Genomic DNA, 27,292 nt, shown 5'->3' on the forward strand with positions numbered 1-27,292 from the left:
CGATCTAACTGTCCAAAGTTCCAGAGCTGAAATGTCCAGGCCGCAGACAGCCGTGAGCTGTGAACACATTTTTATTTTCATTGGAGGGATGGGGTCGAAGAGTGGAGAATCCCTAGGCAAAATCGATGCCCTTTTACTCATCTGTTTCCTAGGAATATCCGTAGAGTTGGAAAATCTCAGTTCACAACAATAGCCGGGGAAAATCTATCTGACTTGCAGGCAAATTTTTCCTCAAGCCAGAGGAGAAATCCCCTCCTGGCTGCTAATTTGGAATCAAATGAATGTATAATTTAATAACAGTGAAGGGGAACAAGTTTTTCTTAAGAAAAGGCTCACTTAAGAGTCGAATTTTGAGTTATTTAGTGAACTGTGGTGCTATAATTTGGAATAGGCCGAAATTGTAATTCTAGATCTAGTCATAAGTGAGCCACTGCCATTATTCCGTTAATATTGTGCACACTGATCAATCCAATCAGCGCGTCAGAGTAGGATTCGAATATCTGGAATACTATAATGAACCAGTTTGTTACGTGCCAGCAGTATCAGGACATGAATGAACCAGAGGAATGGTATGCTAGAGAAGAAAGTTATCATACACCCTTGCTATTTCTCGCCAATATTCAAGCGGGCTGTTATACTCGGTACGCAGCATTAATCCCATCTATCGTAAATGAGTGGCAGCATAAGAGACAAAGAACATCACAACAACAATGATCGTAACGTTACTGTAGATCAATTTTATGAGCTTTCGATATTGTATACATTCGCATTTAGTTTTCTTCCGACTCTGAAATACCACTCTTAACACAGTCGGTACGGTAAAACTGAATAAAACATAAATTTTCGGAAATTGTATTTCCTATTACCTTTTTATGTAGTACTTTTCGATAGGACCAATAACATAGGTTTTCTAAAAAATTAAATTTTAGGCGCCTTCCCCTACACTACCATTTCATCCGGCGTGAATAAAATTGTTTATTCCCCGACTCTATATACCAAATTCCATTACATTCTGTTTATCCATTTTCTCTTGGTTTGGCGTTGATATGGACGTAGCAACAAAAATACACATTAATGAATATCTCTGTGGTTATAGCCGGTATGGTAAAAATGTATAAGACATAGATGATCAGAAATGTAATTCTATATAACTTTAGTTATGTATTATTTATCCATAGGACCACTAATAACATAAATATTCGAGAATTAAATTTTACGCCTTCCCCTAAACTACAGTTTTTCTCTGTGTGAATAAAATTATTTATAGCCTAGATTGTAGAGGCTCATTCTCCGACTTTACATACCCATTTTCAATAAATTTTCTTTAGCCGTTTTCTCATGATGCGTGTACATGCATATAGACAGACAGATAGACAGAAATCATGGAAAAGTAAAAAGTGCTTTTCCTTATTACACTGGACACAAGCGATACGGAAATACCATTCTTTTTAAATTCTAAGCAATGTTCAGACATAACTTATTTTATATATATAGATATCAAAGTTAGTTGCTTTACTTCGCACCGACACAGATAGGTCTTAAGGCGACGATGGAACAAGAAAGGGCTAGGAGCGGGAAGGAAGCATCTGTGGCCTTAATTGAGGTACAGCACCAGAATTTGCCTGGTGTGAAAATGGTAAACCACGGAAAACCATCTTCAGGACTGCCGACAGTGGGTGTCGAACCTACTATCTCCCGAATACTGGATACTGGCCGCACTTAAGCGACAAAAGCTATCAATCTCGGTAAAGAAAATTAATAAAAGAACATTCACTCGAGGTTGTTGTGACCCGACGCGAGTAATTAAGGTTGCAAGTTCCTGTTATAGAGGAGAAGTGTATGCCAAGGCAGTTTAGATTGGAATCATGAAAGGTAGAAGCTTGATACAGGGATAAGCAATGCCTGACTCAGCTACCTGCCAACCCACTCTCCCAAGTTGAAAGTCTTTAGGTTTGTCCTTTCAGTATCCTCTTTTGACAGTCAGGGGATTCCGTGAATGTATTTTACCACGTCTCTCCACACACAGTAGAGAAAGCAGATACCTAACATGTCCGTTACTTTTTGGGCTGAAACCAGTAGTTCACACGACCCATTGTGATTTCAATTTTAGTTTCTGTTGCCGGCAGTTAAAGGGTACAATCGCCTTACACCAATTTACGTCACAATAATACCTCTACTAAGATTTATGACACGTTATCACGAGCTAGTTCGTATTTTAAGGAGAACCTACCGAAATTTAATCTCCCTTAACGGGCCAGACCAACACGCTTACGAACGGAGTTTGGCCATGATGACTTCTGGCACGCTGAAGAACAAATTAAAAGAAAAATCTGAAATGATTTCAAAGAAAAGCTGTGTCTGCAATTAATAACACCTTCCTTTATGAATGTACAACTTCACGTGTGGTTTATAAAGGCAGGAACGAAGGAGGTGGTCTACAAAATAAAGGGAACAAGGAGGAAGGATTTTGAAAGGTTGGTTCATTATCGGGATAGGCGATGCAGATCATTAAAAAAAGGAGCAGAATATAGATATAAAAAAGAAATGTCTCGATAGAGGAAAACGTTAGCAATGCCGTGTTTCACGGTTGGTTGAGTTTCTGTAATACCATTCATTAACCAAGTCCGTAGTAATAATGAACAGAAGAAATCAATACAAAATCAGTGCCTGAGCATACACTATAATGGAGAGAGGAGATTGTTTGAGAAAGGATGTTCCCACTAAGGGGATTAAGAAGCCATGAATGTGCGGTTACAGCGAATTATCGGATTGTAAACTCTGCTTCATACAGTACTGGAGTTACCATACACTCCCAAATCAATGGATGTCTCCTTTTAACTCTACTAAATGTGCTCATTAAAAAAACAGAATAATACGTTCAACTTCGATAATCGTGAAATCAACCGTGTAATTAGAAGAAGCAATATACGTATTGATAAAGATGAAGGGCTACTATTAAAAGTTTAGTTCAGAAGCAGTGTTTTTAGTATTAACTGCCGTTTTAATGGGCGGCTACCGTGAAGTTATGACTCTCAGAGATGATTATGTGACTGGTCTCGTTAAGATATATCTCACATTTTACTTCACTGTCTAAGTATTTACTCACTAAGTGCCAATGGTACATACTTAATTCCTCATTTATTTAGATACTACAATTACACGGTGACCCAAAATTCCGTTAACATTTGACGAGGCAATACTCCACGGAATGTTCGAGGTAGAGAGGTAATCATTGACACACTTGATTCTCAGGGCATGGGTTTTTATTGACATCAAAATAAAGTACACAAGTGCTCAGGTCATGCAGCCTTGGTAGAAATTTGATGCTGACAGCCAGTGGTAACTTAACGTTTCTGACACATGAGTTATATTTATCTTTGTGTCACCCTAACAAAATATGATTATACACTTATTAACAATGCCACTAAACAAAATAAATATAATCTCATATGGACAATGACAAAGAACCATTGAACAAGTGGAATAGAAAGATACTGAGAAATATTTTGGCCCAGTAAATGAAGGGGAACAGTGAAGAATAAGGAAAAGGGAGGACTGAAAGGAGCCTATGAGCATCAAAATAAACAGATTAACAGATATAAATAATTTCGTGTGGCTATTTCTAACCGAGTGCAGCCCTTGTGAGGCAGACCCTCCGATAAGGGTGGGCGGCATCTGCCATGTGTAGGTAACTGCGTGTTATTGTGGTGGACGATAGTGTTATGTGTGGTGTGTGAGTTGCAGGGATGTTGGGGACAGCACAAACACCCAGCCCCCGGGCCACTGGAATTAACCAATGACGTTTAAATTCCCCGACCCGGCCGGGAATCGAACCCGGGACCCTCTGAACCGAAGGCCAGTACGCTGACCATTCAGCCAACGAGTCGGACGATTAACAGATTAAAATGGTTGTGACATGTAGAGAATTTTTCCAGATTGTAGGTTTGTCTAGAAAATATAAAAAGGAAATCCAGGTGGCAGAAGATGGAACGAAAGACCTCGAAAAGGGTGGGTAAATGATGGGAGTAAGAAGATCGAGGATGAGTGCTGAAAATTGTGAAGATTGGGCTAAAATTGTTAGAGAGGACATGGGATGTAGCATTGAGAAGTAACTATGTAATGAATGATAATCAGCACTGTGATTTATATCTCACGAGTTTGCGTTATAATTACTTTATATTGGTGTATTAACCTTTCTTTATCTGAAAAGTTTATACAGTCACATATTCTATACATTTATTTAAAATTCTTAACGCTGTGTATTATAAAAAAACGATTCTGTCACACACGTAAGTTCTCTCCCTCCTCAATTATACCAACCTGTTGTAAATGAAGCGATAACTGGACTTTTACGCCCTGTCATAAAACGGATGTTTCTTTCTTATGTTAATTATGACTCTGGCACACGCATGCCCTTGCAGAGGATAATCAATGTTAATAACACTCCTTAAAATCATAAATTCAAACACCGGTTTTGTATCTGCTTCGGCATGCAGGGTCGCGTGTTCGATGGCGTTTTACTGGTACAACATATTCTTAGGTATTTAAATACCTGCCCAGTTTCATTCATAATCACAACCTTATTTATACACAGTTTTACTTAGAAAATTACACACTGAAACAAGAGCACTTTACTTTCTAATAACTAAATATGAGACATGAGACGTTACGTGTGTTGTGAGTGAAAAGTCAGAATTGCATAGCTTTGGAGAGATAATTAACATAGTGTACGAGGTGTGTTCAAAAAAAGACCGAACTTTGTAAATTGCGCGCAAACCGCAACATTGAGCGAGTTGTGACTGTGGCGAGTTTGTACCCCGAGGCCAGATAGTGAACAAAGAACTGTACCAGAATGTTTTAACGCATTTGAGAGATTCTGTGCGCAGGAAGAGGCCTGAACTGTGGGAAAACAAATCCTGGATGTTGCACCATGGCAATGCGCCAGCACATGCCTCTCTCTCGGTCCGCAGTTATCTGGCAAAACACCAAATTCCTGTTGTGCCCCATCCGCCCTATTCTCCCGACTTAGCTCCAGCAGACTTTTTCTTATTCCCCAAATTGAAAACCACCTTGAAAGGGCATCGTTTCCAAGACATTGAAGAGATCAAGGAGAATGCGACGAGGCAACTTCGCGCCATCAAAGAAAGTGCATTCCAGGAAGCATTCCAAAAGTGGAAGAAACGTTGGCAACACGCTGTTGATAGTGCAGGGGACTATTTTGAAGGGGACAGTCTGTGAAATGATGTAAGCTACATAATAAAGTTTTTCTAGCCACAGTTCGGTCTTTTTTTGAACACACCTCGTACACCCCAACACGAATACTATGGGTGCTTTGGTGAAAAATTGCAACAATTAAAGAGGATAAGTTATTTACAGAAAATTATGAATAGTAATAACTTAATTAAATGTGTTCGACATCTGTTCTCATACTAAATATAATGTCTTGAATTAGTTATATAATAACATAGATTTGTTTGATTAGTAAGAATTCTTATCCTTCAACTGCCGTTCCCTCTCAGAAGGTCAGCTACCATCATAGAGATGTTGCAAAGTGGAACAGCTCAACAGGTGAAACAAGATTTTAGATTATCATTCCAATAACTCAACCGCAGTATCATTCTGTACGTACACAACTCAAATTCCTCTGATCTGTCCATTTCTCTTTTCTTTGTGATGCAAGTCTCAACTTTATAGAACAAGAGGGAGAAGACGTCACATCTCAGAAGTATATTTTTTAGACGTAAACTAAGGTCTCTGCTACAGAACACACTCCTCATTTTGTTGGATGTATTTCTGTGCTACAACCATTAAATATTTCATAACTTTATACTCCAAGAGGACAGCACACCATACCACAAGTCCGAATTCACGATGGCTTAGATGCGAGATAATGGCCTAAAAACGTTGTCCTGGCCAGCTTGTCGCTCTGACAAAATTGCAAAACCTATGACACAAGATCAGGCTGAAGTCAATACGAAAAGATCGAAGAAAATCGAAGTCTTGTCTCTCATTTGACGGAGCTTTTTGCAACAGTTCCGCAGCCTCAATGACTCTAAGGTGATCCGTGTTTCATCACAAAAAAGGCCAAAAATACTCATATCAAGTACTAAATATTTTATATACTAGAAACAATAGTTTGTGATATTTGGAATAAATTCATTTTAAGGAAAGCTAAAATAGCCCGTATTTTGGATGGTAACACTATAGTTTTTACAACTACTAGCTTATCTTTCTCAAAAGAAAGATCTCACAATTGCCAAATGTACCCATGGATCGCTAAGCTGGACGCATATGCCGTATGATTAAACATCAGTTCAAAATACTGCACATAATAACAGTACGCTACCAGTCCTTCAGTAGTGTCCGATGGGTTGCATATCCAAGCTAGTTCACGGCGTGTTACATCTTGAACAGCAGTAAAGCATGTACTATTTGAACAAAAGTATCTCAATAACTGCACCTGCCAGGTGATTTTTAATCGATAGTAATATTATGTTAACGCGAATTTTAGTACATTCCATCTCTCATCAATTCAGATAGTACCTGAAATAACAATCTGTCAATTCTCAAAAGAAAAATAATGTTTGGTCGAACCTTCAAATACGTAACATCTCTGAAGGTTATCTGACTAAAGGAAAAATGCCATAATTGGTAGTATAATTATGACGAGGTGGACTAGATAACATAAACACTGAGATAGCTTGTCACTGCTTTTCTGACTAAGATCCCCAGGCGCGTGGGTTGGTGATATAATACAGTCCATAGACGAATCTGACGTAGCAACGACTTACTTGCATTAACCTACCCACTTCCACCTTTCTTCTTCGGCGTGGTTTGGTCAACTGCTGTTTTTTATTCATTCGACGGCACCATTATTAGGTTTGCGATACCTAGGGAGTCATTTATTCCCGCCAAGGAGAGCGCTTATTCAGTCCCTGTCAATGTATGTGGCATTATCCAACTGAAGAATAACGTCTTACTGGTTTTTGTTCCACGCAAAACATTATGTGCGGTGGCTAATATCTCGCGAACAACAGTCACTCATAGCTGCAAGTATCGTATCGTATCGTATCGTATCGTATCGCATCGCATCGCATCGCATCGTATCGTTCGATCGTTCGATTCACTGATTGCTTGATTGCTTGCTTGCTTGCTTCGTGTTTGCATGTTCACACCCTTCGCGGTACTTCACTCTGTTTTGCTGATACACTTGTCGCTTGAAGGTTTGGGAACTTATCCAGTTTTCGTTTATTAGTGTTAAAAGGGGATGGTAGAAAACTTGGATCCTACTGTTCCTTTTAACACTTCAGGCCCACAACCAGAAGAAGCTGACAAAGAGAAGAAGGAATACTATGACTCAAATGTACCCTACCTTTTTGATTAATATGAACTTAATACAATTAAACTGACCGGGTTTTTTGGCTCGAAGTTAATAATTCCTAAATTTTAACTTTCATTTTTTTACAATTTGTTTACGTCACACTGACACAGATAGGTCTTATGGTGACGATGGGATGGGAAAATCCTAGGAGTGCTAAGGAAGCGCCTGTGGTCTTGACTGAGATACAAGACCAACCTTTGCCTGGTGTGAAAATGGGAAACCATGAAAAAACCATCTTCAGGACTCCCGACTCTGGGGATCGAAACCACTATCTCCCAGATGTAAGCTTACAACTGCGCACCCAAAACCGCACGGCCAACTCACCAGGTCCTAAATTTTCCTCAAGTGGCGTGGGTATTACAAATCAATCAATCAATAAATCAATCAATCAATCAATCAATCAATCAATCAATCAATCAATCAATCAAACAAACAAACAAACAAACAATCAATCAATCAATCAATTAATAAATGAATTAATCAATCGATCGATCAATCAATCACCACTCATGTGTACTTAGGGCAGTTGTCCAGGTGGCAGATTCCCTGTCACCAGGCCGTGCGGTTAGGAGCGCGCAGCTGTGAGCTCACATCCGGGAGATAGTGGGTTCGACCCCCACTGTCGGCAGCCCTGAAGATGGTTTTCCGTGATTTCCCATTTTCACACCAGGCAAATGCTGGGGCTGTACCTTAATTAAGGCTACGGCCGCTTCCTACCCATTCGTAGGCCTTTCCTGTCCCATCGTCGCGATAATATCTATCTGTGTCCGTGCGACGTAAAGCAGCTAGCAAAAAAAGTTCTCTGTCAGTTGTCTACCTAGTCTTTTCTTAAATAATTTAAAGGTGTTTGGGAATTTATAGAACATCACCCTTGGTAAATTATTCCAGCTCCTAACTCCACGTCTTATAACAGAATATTACTGTAGTTGCCTTGAATTCTAAAGATATGTTCACAGTGTGATCTTTCTTACTTTCAAAGGTACCATTCTATCGTATTCGTCTACTAATGTCATTCCACGCCATATCTCCACTCACAGCTCGTAACATACCACTTAGTCGAGCAGCTCGTCTCCTTTTTCCCAAGTCCTCCCAGACCAAAGTTAGCAACATTTTCGTAACACAATTCTCTTGTCGGAAATCACCCAGAACAAATAGAGCTCCTTTTATTTGGATGTTTTCCACGTCTCGAATCTAGTAATCCTGGTGAGGGTCCCGTGCAGTAGAACCATACTCTAGTTAAGGTTTTACCAAGGACGTACATGCCCTCTTGTTTACATCCTTAATGCAACCCCTGATTATCCTCACAACCATGTGAAGAGATCTGCAACATTTATTCACAATCCTGTTTATGTGATTACCTCGATAAAGATCTTGATGATGATGCATGTTGTGCAAAGGAGCTTAACATCTAGGTCATCGGCCCCTAATGGTACGAAATGGGACAAAAAGGAATGACAAGTTAAAAGGAAAAATCCTCCACTGGCCAGAATTCAAAACGTGAGGACGAAGAATGAATGGATGGATATGAATTTAAAACAATCAGTGGATCCAACCCGCAATGTCTCATATTCACAGAAACTCGCGTAAAACAATTGTATTGCTGATCAAAGGAGTGCTTCTATAGCATAATACTGAATCGATGTTGCTTGTAGTCTACAGGATTACAAAATCCACGTCATCGGCCCCTCATTAAGGTACTTATCGCTAGGAAAGTAGAACCATGGTATTTGTCATGTTGCGGTACTAATCAAAAGTAGCGTAGACTCGCGGTATTCCACACATTATAGTATTACTCACAGGTAATGAAATTCACACATATAATACAGACCTATGGTGTTTCGCACATTGCGGCGCCATTTACAGACAATGCAAACCTATGGTGTTCATCACATACTTGTACTTTTTTTTTGCTATTTGCTTTACGTCGCACCGACACAGATAGGTCTTATGGCGATGACACATACTTGTACTAACCGTAGGAACCCGCACTATCCCGTGGTGTTCGTCATATAGTGGGTACTAATCACAAGCAAGCCAGAACGATGGTGTCGCTCCTAAAGTGGTACTAATCACAGATCCTGTAAAAGCCTGCAACGCATTCTGTTGCTACTAATCACAAACCTATTGTGTACCTAACATAGTGGCACTACGCGCAAGTAAAAGAGACCCATGGTATTCCCCGCGCGGTGGTACTAATCGCAAGTAGTTTCGTGGTTCTAATACAATCATCCCTTGGTCGCCCCTTTTAGTCGCCTCCTACGACGGGCAGGGAATACCGTGGGTGTATTCTTCCTCTGCGTTCCCCACCCACAGAGGGTTGTGTATTTGGTCTGCGAGAGGTATTTTATTTCCCTCAAGTCCGCCGGCAAGCCGTGTAGGACCTCCTCCTAACCGCCACCTGGGATGCGCCAGCGTAGTAGGTTCGTGGGATAAAGATCTTTCCTTATATCAACACATAGGTACTTGACAGTGTTCTCCAAGAGGGAGTTTCACCCCCTTAACGCATTAATTAACACAGAGGATTTTTTCCCCTTGTAAAACTCACAACCTGTATTTTCACCCCCACCTTACCATTATACCATTGCCTGCTGTCCATGTCAGAATTTCATCGAGGCGTTCCATATATGTATGGATTAAATCATGTCAGATAGACTAGAATAGATATCAGTTCCGTTAAGTGGCAAGAGTAACATAAATTCTAGGGGTTCCGATGGGTCGTACCCCTATACTTTATGCAAGCCTCATAACATAACTGTTCTGCCGGGTAGTCTATACTTATTACCCGCTTCAGTAAGTTTGCCTTCTAACCTGGCACTGCGTAAAAATCTGGACTGCAAGCTTCATTATCTAAAATATGTGTAAGAAAACTAAAATTATTCTGTGTCCTTGGATAAATCAATTTTGGTTCAAATTTAATAAATAAATAAATAAATAAATAAATAAATAAATAAATAAATAAATAAATAAATAAATAAATAAATTCATTTTTTTGCTATTTTGCTTTACGTCGCACCGACACAGGTATGTCTTATGGCGACGATGGGATAGGAAAGGCCTAGGAATTGGAAGGAAACGGCCGTGGCCTTAATTAAGGTACAGCCCCGGCATTTGCCTGGTGTGAAAATGGGAAACCACGGAAAACCATCTTCAGGGCTGCCGACAGTGGGGCTCGAATCCACTATCTCCCGATTACTGGATACTGGCCGCACTTAAGCGACTCCAGCTATCGAGCTCGGTAATAAATAAATAAATAAATCTATATAAAGAAAATCGTAAAATGAGGATGCAGGATTCTAGTCTTCTGAAACAACTAGTACAACACAATCTAGTCTCAAAAAATACCACAACAGGATGTAAATGGATCAGAGAAGTAAGAGAGGATCTGAAGGAAATAGCCCTTACAACAGAAGACACCACAAATAAGATAAAAATGAATACAAAACTCAAGAATACAAACCTCCGCTTTACCCTTACACAAAACAAACCAACAACACGCATATTTTCAACTGAGGTAAGGGCACGAAGATCGGAGCGTCTGAAGAAGTACCGGGAAGACCGCAAAGCGCGAACAATCCCTTCATAGAGACCTGAACGACGGACTGACTAAAGTGATCCTATGTGGCAATAAAAGAAACAGAACAAGAAGAAGAAGACGAAAATCGTAATGACCGTGTGTCTGTACATGGAATCTTTTGGCGAAATTTTCATTCAATTATCCGTTTCAGGTGTAGGTAATAATGACCATCTGCATATCTTTTAGTTTTGAAATCTGTTTTTCTGATCATTTGTCTATTTGATTGTCCGTTTGTCTGAGTTCTTATAACTTGAAAAATACTGGATATATTTCTACGAAACTTCATATTTAGAATTCACCTGTCCTCATTTCTGGACCATTTTCCAGTCCAACTTCGAGGTGACTTTTTAATAGCTTTTTATGTCGATTTGTCTGTTTGTCCACTCGTTGAGTTCTTTTAACTGGCAAACTACTCTGTATATTTCTACCGAACGTTGTCTCTCTCCTTGGGTAGGTATTAGGATCAACGTTATTTCTAAATCCCGGATTTTGGGAGGGGTTAATAGGAAGTCGAAACAGTGATTTTTATCCACCCACAAAATATACATGACCAACCTTACCGGAAAACTACCAGCCTTCATGGTAATCAATTTCTAAAAAGCTTTTCCTCATGTGCACCTTTTCGGTAGGAGGGTAACAAGGGAGTTATTATTAGGGCCCGGATGTTTAAGCAGTAATAGGTTACAATGCAAACTTACTGAAGGGAGTAACAAGTATAGTCTACCCGCACGACGGTAATGCTATGAGGTTTGCATAAACATTGGGGGTTTGGCCCATTAGAACCCCCTAGAATTTATGTTACTCCCACTACATTACGTTAGAGCAAACTAGTCGAAATTCCCTACTAAACAATTTGGTAACTAAATAGGCCTAATAATCATCATCAGAGGTTTTGTAGTTTTTCATAAATTTCTCAAAACTACCGAATTAGATGTAAAGATTTTCGGAGTGTAGTGGGAGTAACATAAATTCTAGGGGTTCTAATGGCCCGAACCCCTAATGTTTATGCAAACCTCGTAGCAGTAGGCTTCAGTAAGTTTGCACTCTAACCTATTACTGCATAAACATCCGGGCCCTAGTTATTATTAATGGAATGTTTTACAGGCCGTCATGACATTTCAAATTGGGTTAAATGTTTTAACTTAAAAGCGGTTTTACTCTTTATGATAGAACAGATAATAAGGGAGGTAATTGTCAACGATTGCTTTTATGAGCCTTCAGCCACAGTACCACTCCCGGTTTCAGATGAACAACAATATGTAACCGAGAAATAGAGAGAATTACACACAACTTCGGGCCAGGAAATGTATCGTTCAAACTCTGTGATCTGCTACATTCTGTATCCACTTTATTCCGCGTTATCGTACCTCACGTTACTAGCATATGCTTTCGTACAAGAATATGAACTGAACATTCCGTATTAAACGTTTGAATGCAGGCGTGTAACTTCACATAAATTCATTAAGGAATCGTGGAATCGATTACCAATTCCCGTGCAAAGAACGGGCATATATGCTAGTATATAAATAAAATTCAAAACAAATAGAGAACATACAACAGTCCTTCTTCATTGAAACTGGAAAATGATCTGTCTAACTCAGGCACAGGAATGTTGGAAATTAAACTTCCCTCCTGGTGAATGTTTTCACCAAAAAAAAAAAAAATACTGAAGACAGCAATTAAATCTGAGATTGTCACTCAATCCGTTAACGAGCGCGAGGACAGACCATAACATTGCGTATTGCAATTGCAAACAGCGGGCCGTCACAACACAGAACAAGGCTGGGTTTGCGGTCAGCCAGGACAGTGGCAGAGTGGAGCGTTGACATGGGCACGCTAGAAAAAACATCCACCCAGTGTCATCGTTCTCAAATATATTGGTTTCATATTGTCAATGTCACTTAATAGCTTTCATGAAATGTATTTTTTAAAACAGAATAACGCGTTAATTGTTCAAAAACATGGGCATTGTTTGGAGGAGCGGAAAAAGGGGGTAGAGGAAACGTATCACGACTGAGGCTTTTATAATCGTAACGAAACCAGATTGTTTGTCTGACTGGAGCATTATTCACAAGCTGAAAGCAGCCTGGGGTTTAGTTCAATCCCTCAAAAAATACTCTATGCTCCTAAATTCTATATAGGATTTTAATGTTGGTGTAACTTCCAGTTAGCCAGCATCTATCCAGGGTGTAAGTGAAATAGAGTACCTAAGTCTATCTGGTGACAGAGGAGATTATTCTAAGCAAATTATGTAAGAAATGGTCACCTATTTTAAAATTTAAAATTAAATATAAAAGCCAACGTTTTCAGGTTTTCAATATCTCTTCAATCCGCAGCCGTAAACTAAGTCTGCTGTAGCTACTGTAGAGGGGGTTGAGATCGGTTAGGACAAGTCGTTGCGTAATTCAAGCTGGACTAAACACGTAATACTGAAAGAAACGTTTGACAGATAGCGCTAGAGGCAGGAGCATTGCACGTAACATTGCAAGGTGATGCCGCCACATTCCTGTGTTCTCCTTCCCCTCACTCCCGGTTCACTTGTTCGTTCCTTCAGTCCGCTGTGTTCTGTTGTACATATCTAAGAAATGAGGGGTTTGGCTGCTCTAAGCAACACAAACCAGCCAACAGGCTTGTCTCCATGGCAACCGCAGTTGGTTCCCCCAAGTTTCTATGACAACCATACCCCTCTACTGCCTACTCGCCATCCAGGCAGGCAGTACACGGGCCTTCCTCTAAGAAGAGTCGGAACGCATCTTTCAATACTAAGAATATATATATGCAATATCAGGGAGCTAGCTGATGAGAGGATAGTGGTGTTCGTCTTGTAAAATTCCACATTTCTAGCCCTTCATGCAAGCAACTTAATGTGGAAAACATCCAAGGGATATGAGCTACAAAGTTTAAGTAAATCAAATATAATAAAATATGAGAACACTGTATATTATGTATTTATTCCTAAAAATTCAATGGCTTCCTTAATATTCGTTTTCCGATCGATTAGATTGGCAATTTACATTTTTCTACCTCTACGAGCAATCCTGACTTTACGTCTGATCTTAAGAAGGCCGAATTAAGAAAGACAAGCCCACGTACATGAGGTTCATAGATCTAAAAATGGCATTCGATAATGTTTATTGGACCAAGCTGTTTGAGATTCTGAAGTTGATCGGGTTCAGATACCGAGAAAGGAGAATTATCTACAATCTATACAAAAATCAGTATACAGTGATAAGAATCGAGGGCTTTGAAAAAGAAGCAGCAATTCTGAAAGGAGTGAGGCAAGGCTGAAGTTGTCCCCTCTCCTTTTCAATGTTTACATATAACAAGCAAGAAAGGAAATCAAAGAGGAATTTGGAAAGGGTATCAAATTTCAAGGAGAGGAATTCAAAACACTGAGATTTGCCGATCATATTGTTATTTTATCTGACTCTACAAAAGATCTGGAGAAATTGCTGAATGGTATGGACAGAGTCTTGGGGAAGGAATACAAGATGAAAATAAATAAGTCTAAAACAAAAGTAATGGAGTGCGGTCGAACAAAGTCAGGTGATGCAGGAAATATTAGATTAGGAAATGAAGTCTTAAAGGAAGTAGATGACTATTGTTACTTGAGTAGCAAAATAACTAAGGATGGCAGAAGTAAGAAGGGCTTAACATGCAGACTAGCATACGCAAGGAAGAGCCTTCTTAGGAAAAGAAATTTGTTTACCTCGAAAATTGATATAGGAATTAGAAAGCTGTTTTTGAAGACTTTAATCTGTACCTGGCATTGTATGGAAGTGAAACATGAACGATAACTAGATCACAAAGAAGAGAATAGAAGCTTGTGAAATGTGGTGTTACAGAAGAATGCTGAAGGTGAGATGGGTAGATAGAATCACGAAAGAAGAGATACAGAATTGAATTGGTGAGAGGAGATCGTTTTGGCTAACTTTGATCAGAAAAAGAGATAGAATGATAGGGCATATCTTAGACACCCAGGTCTTGTACAGTTGGTTCTTGAGGAAAGTGTAGATAGCGATAGACCAAGGCATGAATATGACAAGCAGATTAGAGCATATATGGGATGTGGTAGTTATGTAGAAATGAAAAGGTTAGCACAGGTTAGGGTGGCGTGGAGAGCTGTAGCAAACCAGTCTATGGACTGGTGACTCAAACAACAACAACAACAAGCGTTAATGTATTTATTTATTTATTTATTTATTTATTTATTTATTTATTTATTTATTTATTTATTTATTTATTTATTTATTTATTTATTTATTTATTTATTTATTTATTTATTTATTTATTTATTTATTTATTTATTTATTTATTTATTTATTTATTCATTTATTTATTTATTCCTGACTTACATTTGTGGCGAAGTTAGGGCTCACGGCCCTCTCTTACACTTTACCACTATAAACAATAAAATTTTAAAATGTAAACATAAAAGTAAGACATAGAAATTCTAAAAAGAAATAATACTACGGACAGATAATTCTAAGACTAAGTTAGGCCTACATATCAGTACAGCAATTAATGTGATAATACTACTACTACTACTACTACTACTAATAATAATAATAATAATAATAATAATAATAATAATAAATGAAGAAAACACACTCACACAAAATACACACAATGACTCACACAACTCAGTTTTATGTTCCCAGCAAAAACTTTCGGCAGGCAGATTTGAATTTATGAGAGGAAGTAAGGTGCCGAATGTCCATTGGGAGAGTATTCCAGAGTCTCGATGCAGTAACTAAAAAGGAATGATTGTAGGAATTCGTTCGACTTAGTGGAATTTCAAGTAGGGAAAGAACGGGTACTAATTTCATGGAATGAGGAAAGGAAACGAAAATTAGAAGAGAGGTAAGTAGGAGTGTTCATCGAGAGCACTTGGTAAACTAATGTGAGTCAATGCAGAGTTTCGCTGAAGCTCTTATAACTACATTCGGTGTGGACATTTTTCAAACAATCAGAAAACGCCTGAGGGTGTTGAACCAAGGAACACATTACAAAAATATTTATATAAATAAGTTAATTTGGCCAGGATTTAAATAAGAAAACGAGTACAGAAAGAAGCGATTTCAGGCTGTTTCTGCGGAACTGCATTTAGGCCGGAAGTGATTTTCGAAATTTAGTTTTTAGTTTGATAGAGCTATACAAGACTAGCAACTTGAAACCTTTCAGGGTCCTTTACCCCTTCAACTATCGGTACAATTGGGAAAATGCTTAATTTTACGTTTTTCGTAGTATGGGGGCAGCTAATTTGTCTGCTAAGAAATGTTATCTATTCTCCTAAATTCTGACCAGGAGGGAGGAGAATTGCGCGTGCCATTGCAAAGGGTTGCCGCCATATTCCTGCATTCCTTTCTCCTTCCCCTGGCTTCCGCCTCATTTGTTCGTTCATTCAAACCGCTGTGTTCTGTTGTAGATAACTAAGAATTGAATGGTTTGGCATCTCAAAGCAATGCGAATCGGCAATCCACAGTGGGTCTACCCACGTTTCCATGGCAACCATACCGCTTATTGTTTTCTCTCCACTCAGGCAGGCAGCAAACCGACCTCCGTCTAAGAAGCGTCAGGACACATCTTTCAATATTACGACTATAAGCAATGTCAAAGGCTGAGCTGATGTTAGGATAGCGGTGTTCCCCTTGTAAAACTCCCTCCGTAAACAAACTGCTGTTGATGTCGCTGCTAACTCCCATAAAGAATTCGAGTATTTTACCGGTAGTACTCTGTAGCCAGGGTAAGAGTTGAATTTACTTATTTATTTATTTATTTATTTATTTATTTATTTATTTATTTATTTATTTATTTATTTATTTATTTAGTTAGTTAGTTAGTTAGTTAGTTAGTTAGTTAGTTAGTTAGTTAGTTAATGTTGTTGGATTCACAGCACAATCCGAAGGTTGGCCAGTACTGATGCAGGCGCCTCGGAATGCCTACGTCAATGCTGAGACTACGTTCTGGTTTGCTGCAAGATCTCGGACTCAAATGGGTGTTCTCCCAGGATGGTAGTATGGTGAGACTGAATTAAGGTGTAGCAAATCTAATCCACTGAGTTCGCAGCTGCGATCAAATGTATTCTGTAAGAAGTGTAATCTGGGTTGACGCAGGATATCTTATTCGTGAGTTTGAACTAAGAGACATGAAAGTACCGAGAATGATCGTTGATATAAATAGGTGTGAACAATGGAAGGAGGGTACTCGGAATGGTGAAATAAAGACTTCAGTGTTGGCGTGAACAGAGGAGGATAAGTTACTGAGGAGAATATAATGGACACGGCCATGGAGGGTAAGAGATGTAGAAGGAGGCCAAGACGATAATGGTTAGACTTAGTTTCTAATGATGTAAAGATAAGAGGTATAGAACTAAACGAGAGCACAGAGCTAGGTACAAATACAGGATTGTGGCGGAGGAAACCGCTGAAGAAAAACGGCGAGAATTATCAAACAGTGAAGTGATGTTCCACCATGATAACGCGAGACCACATGTGTCTATTGCGACTCGTCAGAAGTTGCTGCCTTTTGATTGGGGAGTGTTATTTCACCCGCTCTACTTCCCTGATATCGTTCCATCATATTATTACTTATTTCTGCACACTTTGCTTCATCGAACGACTGCAGAGGTACCCATTACCTTCTGAATGATTCAGGCTGGGCATCTCCTATTCCTTACTTGCAATCGGAACGATAGGTACAAGATATATCATTCATAACGTCCACATACATTGGCCGGGATTCGAAATCTGGCCCCCTTGGTGAGAACAAAATTATGATAATATTATTGTTGCTACGTCTCACTAATTTCTTTCACGGTTTATCGAAGACGTCGAGGTGTCTGAATTTTGTGCCATGGTAATTACTCTACCTGCAAGTAAATCTATCGACTCGAGGCTGATGTATAATGCGTGATCAAAAAGTTTCCGCTTGAGTGCGTTGCTGCAGCGGACATGCAACGTAGTGCGACTCCGATGCGGGTATATAACTAGGGACATGTAGGCAAAGGGATTAGTGTAACAGTCCTGTCGTGCCGAGCTGCGGGCATTACATGAGGCCACGTGAACTATGGCGAGGTTATTAACAAATGCGTCCAAACAGGACCAACGTGCTATTATTCCGTTCTTGGCTGCCGACGGACAAACACAGGTGGACATCCATCGGAGAATGAAGACTGTGTATGGAGCAGCATGTCTGTAGAAAACCACCGTTGTGGAATAGTGCACCAAATTCCGTGCGATTCGCGTTTTGACACAAATCGCTCGTCGATCATTATACGGAAAACAACAAGCGGGCGGTGGATGATGCCTACAGTCCTGATCTCCCACCATGCGATTATCATGCCTCCGGTCCCTTCAAAAAGGCCTTGAAGGGTGGCCGCTTCCTGTCGGACCAGGATGTGCAGCAGACGGTTACGGACTTCTTCACGCAGCAGGACACTGTGTTTTACGACACGTGGATCTTCAACCTGTTACGTCGGTGGATGAGTGCCTCATTGCTCACGGTGACTTTATCTGATTGGCATCCCAATGCAGAACTGTACAACCGTCCAATGGAAACTTTTTGATCGCCCCTCATATTTGAGCACCTTCAAATACCGCCGGATCGAAACCCCGATCTTGGTCACAGACGACCAGGAATATACCATCTGAGTCACTCAGCCCAGTAGGGAGGACTAAATAAACCTAATTTAGTGTACACAAAATGATCTAATAAAGAACAACCCCCAAGTGCCTCAGCTCACATTAGGATGCAAAAACTGTATCATAGATGACGAGCCATTAACTCATTGAGAGTTTTAATTGATGCAGGGGAGAGAGTAGCTATTGAGTTGATTGTATGAATATGCTCACAACCCTCCCGTCACTTACCCTTTTAGCCCTTGACTCCGCTAAACCGCCATTCAGAGAACTGAAATTGTATTGGCTCAACATAAATATTTATTGCAAACGCTCTGTGCTCCAGAATTATGGTAATGTATTTTAGCTTACAGGAGGGGAATCACGTCATTTCGCTGCACCACATTTGATGGGATACCCATAACTTTCCACTCTCCGCCAAAGAAATGTATGGTTAAAGATATTTCAATACCCTGATTGAAAATTTATGTTCATTGTTTGGAGACGGAAATAAAACTGATGCATCAAACACATCAGATAATTTGTGTGATGTAACCGGAAATGGATTAGTGCCGAATTCTGCTAAAATTACATCAAAAGAATTAATGGTGTACAGAAAATAATATGTAGATTTTAAAAGTCTGACTCCCTTGCTGAATGGTCAGCGCTGAGGCCTTCGATTCAGAGGGCACCGACCGGGTAGGCGATTTTAATCGCGTATGATTAATTACTTTGACTCGGGAACTGGGTGTTTGTGTTTGCTCCAAAACTATCCTCTTCATATTCATACAATACATTACACTACCAATAACCAGTAAAGCACGCAATAGTGATTACATCCCTTCTTATAGGGTTGGCGTCAGGAAGGGCATCCGGCCGTTAAACAGGTTCAAATTCGTATTGCTACACAGCGGTAGTAGAAGTAGAAGAAGAAAAAGAATGAACATTTAGAGACAGTTGTTTGTTTTTTAATTGGTTACGATCTGCTTTACGTCACACCGACACAGGTAGGTCTTACGGCGACGACGTGATAAGAAAGAGCTACGAGTGGGAAGGAAACGACCGTGGCTTTAGTTAAGATACAGACCAGCATTTGCTTGGTGAAAATGGGAAATTACGGAAAACTATCTTCAGGGCTGCTGAAAGTGATGTTCGAACCCAATATCTCCCGAATGGAAGCTGAGACAGTTCACCTCAGAATTTTACCTTGTAGAAGATGTCTCTGTGATTCGGTTCGATGAAGTACGTAGGTTGAAATCCACTCGTCGTTCTCGCAGCACTGAGAAGAGTGCCTGGCGGTCAACAGAGTCATAAGACTTTGTGAAGTCGACGAATACCACGGCGATGTTCACGCCCCTGACATGTTTTAATTTTAGTATGTTTTAGGTTGAAGATCTGTTGGGTAGAAATTTTGCAGGTGTTATTCTTTTTCGATAAAATGTATCTCAGTCTGTGAGGTGAAGTCACCTCCGAATCCAAAATAGCATTTCTCAACATCTATATATATAAAATAAGAGTTTTGTCTGTGCATTGCTCAGAATTTGAAAATAATGGTATTTCTGTATCGGTCATGTTCATAGTAACAAGAAAATGCACTTTTTACTTTTCCGTAATTTCTGTCTGTCTGTCTGTCTGTCTGTCTGTCTGTCTGTCTGTCTGTCTGTCTGTCTGTCTGTCTGTCTGTCTGTCTGTCTGTCTGTCTGTCTGTCTGTCTGTCTGTCTGTCTGTCTGTCTGTCTGTCTGTCTGTCTGTCTGTCTGTATGTACACGCATCACGAGAAAACGGATGAAGAGAATTTAATGAAAATCGGTATGTGAAGTCGGAGGATGAGCCTCTACAATCTAGGCTATAAATCATTATACCCACGCTGAGTGAAATGGTAGTTTAGGGGAAGGCCTAAAATTGATTTCTCAACTATTTATGTTATTAGTGGTCTAATGAAAATCGGTATGTGAAGTCGGGGGATGAGCCTCTACAATCTAGGCTATAAATCATTTTACTCACGCTGAGTGAAATGGTAGTTTAGGGGAAGGCCTAAAATTTAATTCTTAAATATTGTTGTTATTAGTAGTCCTATCTTGATGAAACTCGGTGTGCAAAGTCAGGAAATAAGTCGCTATAGTCTAGACTATAAATTATTTTATTCACTCTGAGTGAAATGGTAGTTTAGGGGAAGGCCTAAAATGTAATTCTCAAATATTTCTTATTAGAGGTGTAATCGATGAATGCTACATAACTAAGGTTATATAGTATTAAATTTCCTATTATTCATGTCTTATACATTGTTACCGTACTGGCTATGATCACAAAGATATTCATGAATTTGGATTTTTGTTACTAAATCCATATCAGCGCCGAGTAACGAGAAAATGGGTAAACAGTATTTAATGAAAATCGGTATGTAAAGTCGGAGAATAAGAAACTACAGCTTACGGTATAAAATATTTTACAAATCACAGAGTCGAAAGAAAACTAAATGTGTAGGCCTACAATATAGAAAGCTCATAACATTGATCAACAATAGTCTAACATTACATTGACCATTGTTTGTCGTGATGTGCTTTGTGTCTTCTGTTGCCCCTCATCTCCGGTAGATAGGATTACTGCTGCGTACAGAGTATTTTTTATTTGATTTACGTCGCACCGACATAGATAGGTTTTATGGCGACGATGGGATAGGATAGGGCTAGGAGTGCCTTAGGCCTTAATTAAGGTACAGGCCCAGCATTTGACTGGTGTGAAAATGGGAAACCACGGAATACCATCTTCAGCACTGCCGACAATGGGGTTCAAATCCACTATCTCTCGGGTGCAAGCTCACAGCTGCGCACCGCTAACCACACGGCCAACTCGCCCAGTCGTACAGAGTGTAACAGCCTGCCTGAATATTGATGGGAAGTAGCTGGGGAGTTAGATAACTTTCTTCTTTAGCATGCCATTCCCCTGGTTTATAAATTTTCTGATATTGCTGGTACGTAACACACTGGATCATCCTAGCATTCGGGCTATTCAATCCCTACTCTAAGGCACTGATTGGAATGAACAGTGTGCACATTTAGCGAAATACTGGCAGATGAGTGTTCATGGCAATCTGCGGCCTGGTCATCCCAGCTCTGAAACTTTGGACTATTAGATTGGCGCCGCAATCTAACTGCAGCACTGTTCGTTAAAAGTGATAAAACGTGCGGCTTTCCATTTGATCGAATATTTTATATGATAGCATTGCTTTTAATTGCTACATTCATACTTACGTTTTTGTAATGACCTATGTCGATTTCAGTTAGGAAAACCACAAAGTCAGTCTTTCTGAGAATCCCGTAGCGAAGCACGGGTACATCAGCTAGTTCATATATATACTTGCTTCATAAGATATAAATATATGCTTACAATAAACCAATATCACAGAGATAATAATATTGAAATGTAATTCACTGTATTAGAAACTTTCTGTTATTGTTTGTTCTTTTTGAACTTATTGTTAAATGTTAGTGTTATGATACTTTTACATGCGAAGTTGATTTATTTTTTGTGAATGTGACTTTTTTCAGATACTTCAAGGAACAGCAATAAATTATATCAATAGAAATTTATAAATATCAAGTAATAATAAACATAACTGGCTGAATGATCTAAACGCCATTTACTAATAAGTCAGGTTCGGATGTTAAGGAAAATACATATCACTTTCCTGAGCTCATTTTATCAGAAATCTGAAAAAATAAGTCTGAATAACTTTATATCGCAAATTAATGCAAATTTCGGTCATTTTGATTGCTCATTTTAGTGATATCAGGTCATATTTAGATATATTTAGAGCAATTTTGTGTAAGTTGAAGCGCCGTTTTTAAAAGGCACGTGTCATCTGAGTCTATTTTCAAATACAAGATTTCAAAATAACCTAGTAGATGCATTTTCCTTTCTTTTCTCGAAAACGATAGGTTTAGAAGACATGATTCCGAGAAGGAGACCCTGTACGAACTTTTGCTGACAGATACCAAAAAACATGCTAATAAAAGTAGGAAAGATCACAATAAGAAGATAAAGTTGGAATTCAAGAGGAAAAATTGGTGTAAATATTTGTATTAGGTAGGGGAGTTAGGGATTGGAATAATTTACCAAGGGAGATATTCAATAAATTTCCAAATTATTTTCCATCATTTAAGATAAGGAAATCTGCCACCTGGGCGACTGCCCTAAATGTAGATCAATGTTGACTGATTTGATTTGACTACTGTTTGGATTCTCTTTCGAGAATAAAGCGAGAAATGCTCTTCGGGGCTATGATACTCAATGAAGTATAACGTTTTAATTGACCTATCGTAGCTCTGTCAGTCTGCATGGTAAAATATATCTGCTGTATTATCGCTTATCGCTTTATGACACGTTCAATATTAGTAATACTCTAATACTTGCTACTTATCCCTAAAATACTTAAGTCATATTTCAGCTTTATTAGCTGGTTTTTAGGGCTTGTATTTTCTTGCACTCCTTCAGGTCATAAACATCTGAAAACCCACTAATAACTTTAAAAGACCAACAACAATGCCCTAGCGTTTCTTTAATACATTTCCTGTATTAAAGCATAGAGAATAAATATTTAATGTAATTGCTCATATCTCAAATTATCCATTTTAAGACGTATTATTATTTGTATAGATCAGCGAGACAACAATTACAGTCGGCTCATTTGGTTCAGTTGTTTATGAACAACCTGTACTGACTATTCCCTGTCTTGACATACTCATGTTTATTCCTGTGCAGCCTAATTTGAAAGAGGTACATATTGTTAACGAAGTAATGACAGAGGAGGACTTGACGAAAACATGTTTAGCTAGGAACTAACTAGCAGTTGTTATTGTAAATCGATAAGAAAAGGCTTGGGAATTGGCAACAAGAAGGGAGCTAGCATCACGTGCTGCGTGTCTGTTCCTATGAGGTGCTGTCAGGAGACCCTTCAGCCCGTCCGCAAAACAAAATGCTACGTTCTCCGCTCTTAGTTCTCGCTTTTCTTCTCCAACGAGCGGCATGCAACTCGCCGATCTTGTTGGACGATACCAACCTCTAACTGGGGAATTCTGACAGTGAACTGAGATAAAACTTAAGTATGTTGGTACCTGTTTAACCTAGTTATATTGTCACAAAGCTGTGCTTCAAAGGGACGTTGCTGGAAAAGTTCAATTCTTGTTAGTGAGCACTGATTTAGAGACAGAACGTCATAAGTACGTATATAACTTCTAAGAACATAATAGCCGTTCTGGACGAAAGATTACCATAGTATAGTGGTAGGAAAACAGCACAGTGACAACTCACTGTAGTTGTGTTATGTCTTTGTTGGTGCGCGGACTGGTCTAGTGTGTTCGTCCAGCTGTAGAATTGGAGGCAAGCAAAGAAGAACAGAGAATTGAGGTCCATTTCCTGGTGGGGCAGCGCAATGAAGACATTTTTCAGAAACTGCGATGCACCATAAAGTCAAAGCCCCCTGGAATGCTGTCGGACGGAGTCATCCTGTTGCACGATAATGCTCGCCCCCATACTTCCAATCTGGCGAAAGCTACGATTTAGTGAGTTGATACGGAAAACATTTCTACATCCTCCGTACAGCCCGGATCTTTCACCTTCAGATTTTCACATTTTTGGCGACCTGAAGAAAGACATTCGTGAACGTCGATTTCATTCGGACGATGAAGTGCAACTGTGGGTGCGGTTGTGGATCCGTCAGTGACCTCTGTCTTTCTACAAAACTGGAATTGATTGTCTCGTCTCCCACTAGGATAAATTGGTAATTACCTTTGAATAAAACCATTTGATGGTCACGTTGTAGCGGGTGTTCGGTTTCCATTTGACTGCCCCATATATACGCTTGCACAGAAATGGTGTCCCGAAATAAACAATCAAGACTGGCCTACTCTAGTACTGAAAAAGAGGGGATGGAGTGAAGGGATGGTGTTGAAGGCCACTCCAGTACCGAAAAGGAGAAGAAGGGAGTGAACGGGTAGTGTTGAAGGTACGGTGTGTCTTTCCACCACTGCGCCCATTTCAATCACACAGTCTTGTTGCGGGTTGTCTACCTGCAACAATGCGTTAAGCGACGAGGTGGGGGACACCATGCTTTGTTTATACCGAGACACCATTTCTGTGCATGCGTGTACCCTCTTACCCGCTTGGCCTGAGTTCTGTTATAAATCCATCGCTATTTAAAATGCGTTTACATATATGGTACAGCGATGTGATCCCTACTGAATTTTCCAGTATATCTCCTCAAACATGTGTATTCCGACCGTTATCCCGTTTCTCTACGTTATGTAGCGAGTTTTTACGATCGGATGGCCTTCCTGCCGTTAACCTCATCAGAGGAGTTAAGGAGATAAAATGAAAGACGTGGAATATGATAGTAGGAAGGGAGAGGGTAGAGTACAGTGTCAAATCTGCTCAAAGGCTAAAGTATTCATCCGACGGACGAATCTCCATCAACAGCGTCAAATGCCCTGTCTCCATACGAGCACTGCCGAGAGGTTTACAACTGAACCGAGGCTTTTTGCGCGCAATCTAGTGGTTAGAATGTGTCACCACCACCTCTCCTAAGCTGCCGACCAACATTCTGATGGTCAAAATGGTTTTTTTTATGAACGGGCCTAGAATCGGCTAACCACGATGTCAGACCATACGGACAAGCCTTAACGATCAAGTGGCTCAGATCTGTTTTAGAGACAGATTTCCTCAAGAATATCTATTTACTATCTTTTCTATCTCACTTAGGATGGGCGTATCTTAGCCGTCGAATTTTTTCACAATTTGCTTTACGTCTAATGGCGACGATGGGATAGGAAAGGGCTAGAAGTAGCAAAAAAACGTCAGTGACGTTAATTAATTAAGGTACATTCCCAGCACTTGCCTGGTGTGAAAATGAGAAACCACGGAAATCCACCTTTAGGGCTGCCGACATTGGGGTTCGAACCTAGTGTCTTCCGTATGCAAACTGATACCTACATGATCCAAATCGCACACTGAACATTATTTTTATTTTGAGTGATTTTTGAATGATTATAAAACGAAGGTGTGATCCAAAGTTACACTCCAAAGGCACCACCCCCGTTCACGCCCTTAGGTAGTAGGTATTTAGATAAACTGGAAAGCACTACTAAGGTTCGAATGTCCGGTAACGCTCGCGGGAAATTTGAACTGAAATGTCACTTCTCTATTGTTGTTATTCCGCGTACGTAAAAATGCTGCTCACAATCTCAACAATCACATAAAATACAAACTTGATTGAAATTATTTTATTTTGTGAAGTACTTCCTCTTATGTAGAATTTTTTTTTCTAGTTGCTTTACGTCGAACCGACACAGATATGCCTTATGGCGACGATGGGATAGGAAAGGCCTCACAGTTGGAAGGAAGCGGGCGAGCCTTAATTAAGGTACAGCCCCAGCATTTGCCTGGTATAAAAATCGGAAACCACGGAAAACCATCTTCAGGGCTGCAGACAGTGGGATTCAAACCCACTATCTCCCAGATGCAAGCTCACAGCCGCGTGTCCCTGACCGCACGCCCAACTCGCCCGATTTATGTAGAATCTGCATTGTGACAAAGTACATTTTTACATTAATTATTCGATAAGAAATAGATACACTTGAGACATTTAAACGGTAACCTTATTGCAATAAATATTTCTTAAAATTATATCTGAATCCCTTAACGTAATTATGGCAATTTACCCTAGCGTTGTAACTGGCAGAGACATGTGTTTTCAAAAATTGGCAACTGAAACGGGATTTGTTCCTCTCGCTGGAGTCATAGTAGATGCAATAATGACACTAATCGCACACATACACACACCAGTGAATCAGTACTAACACAAATACGTTCTTACTTAGAACTTCCTCACAGTGTACATTATATTATGACTGTCCAACATAACTTTCCAAGAAATCGAAGAAACTAAAGGTCAAATTCAAATAGATGTACTCGAAAATATCTAATCTAATAGTAGAATACCTGGTCACCATTTTCCAATGTTTGCATTGCATGTTACACGTTTGGAAGGTAATGAATTACTTTTAATCACGATAACATGCACTATACTGTTGTTGATTTGGACGGACTGGTTAACAGAATGCTTCCATATCGTTCCCATCAAGAGGTGGTTCATCGACGTCCCTCTATATCACAACTACGACCTCTCCTGGTGATCAACGGGACAGCACACAGCACCTTCTGCCACGCAGCTCTCACTCGACTGATTTTTGGGAGATGAGGAACTGTTATGAGAATGAAACACGCTGACTCTCTAGAGTCTGTTTTCTTTAGGATATAATGAGGTTGTATTATCCGCTATGAGAGTGCACACATTAAAATTATCTTAATGAGGTTATACAACAGTATTGTAAGTGCGACAGCAGATCTGTTCCCACACATCAGTGGCTTATCTAAAGCTACACTCCACCCAAGGATGCAAGACGAAAGAGAATACCAGATGATTGCAAATTCAGCTAAGGAAATATAGTTTTTCCGTCTGTCGAACACGAATATAACATTTAGAACACTATAAAAATGCCTGTAAAAAATTACCACAGTAAGAGGACAAAGACTGAGAAGGTACAAGTTCCTTCAACAGAGTCTACGCCGGAAAATAATGGCTTAATTACTAAAATGCAGGATTAATATTGGAGCCATATCCCTTTGAATAATGTATTATTATTATTATTATTATTATTATTA

Source organism: Anabrus simplex, chromosome 9 (genome assembly GCF_040414725.1).
Source record: "Anabrus simplex isolate iqAnaSimp1 chromosome 9, ASM4041472v1, whole genome shotgun sequence".
NCBI classification, from domain to species: Eukaryota; Metazoa; Arthropoda; class Insecta; order Orthoptera; family Tettigoniidae; genus Anabrus; species Anabrus simplex.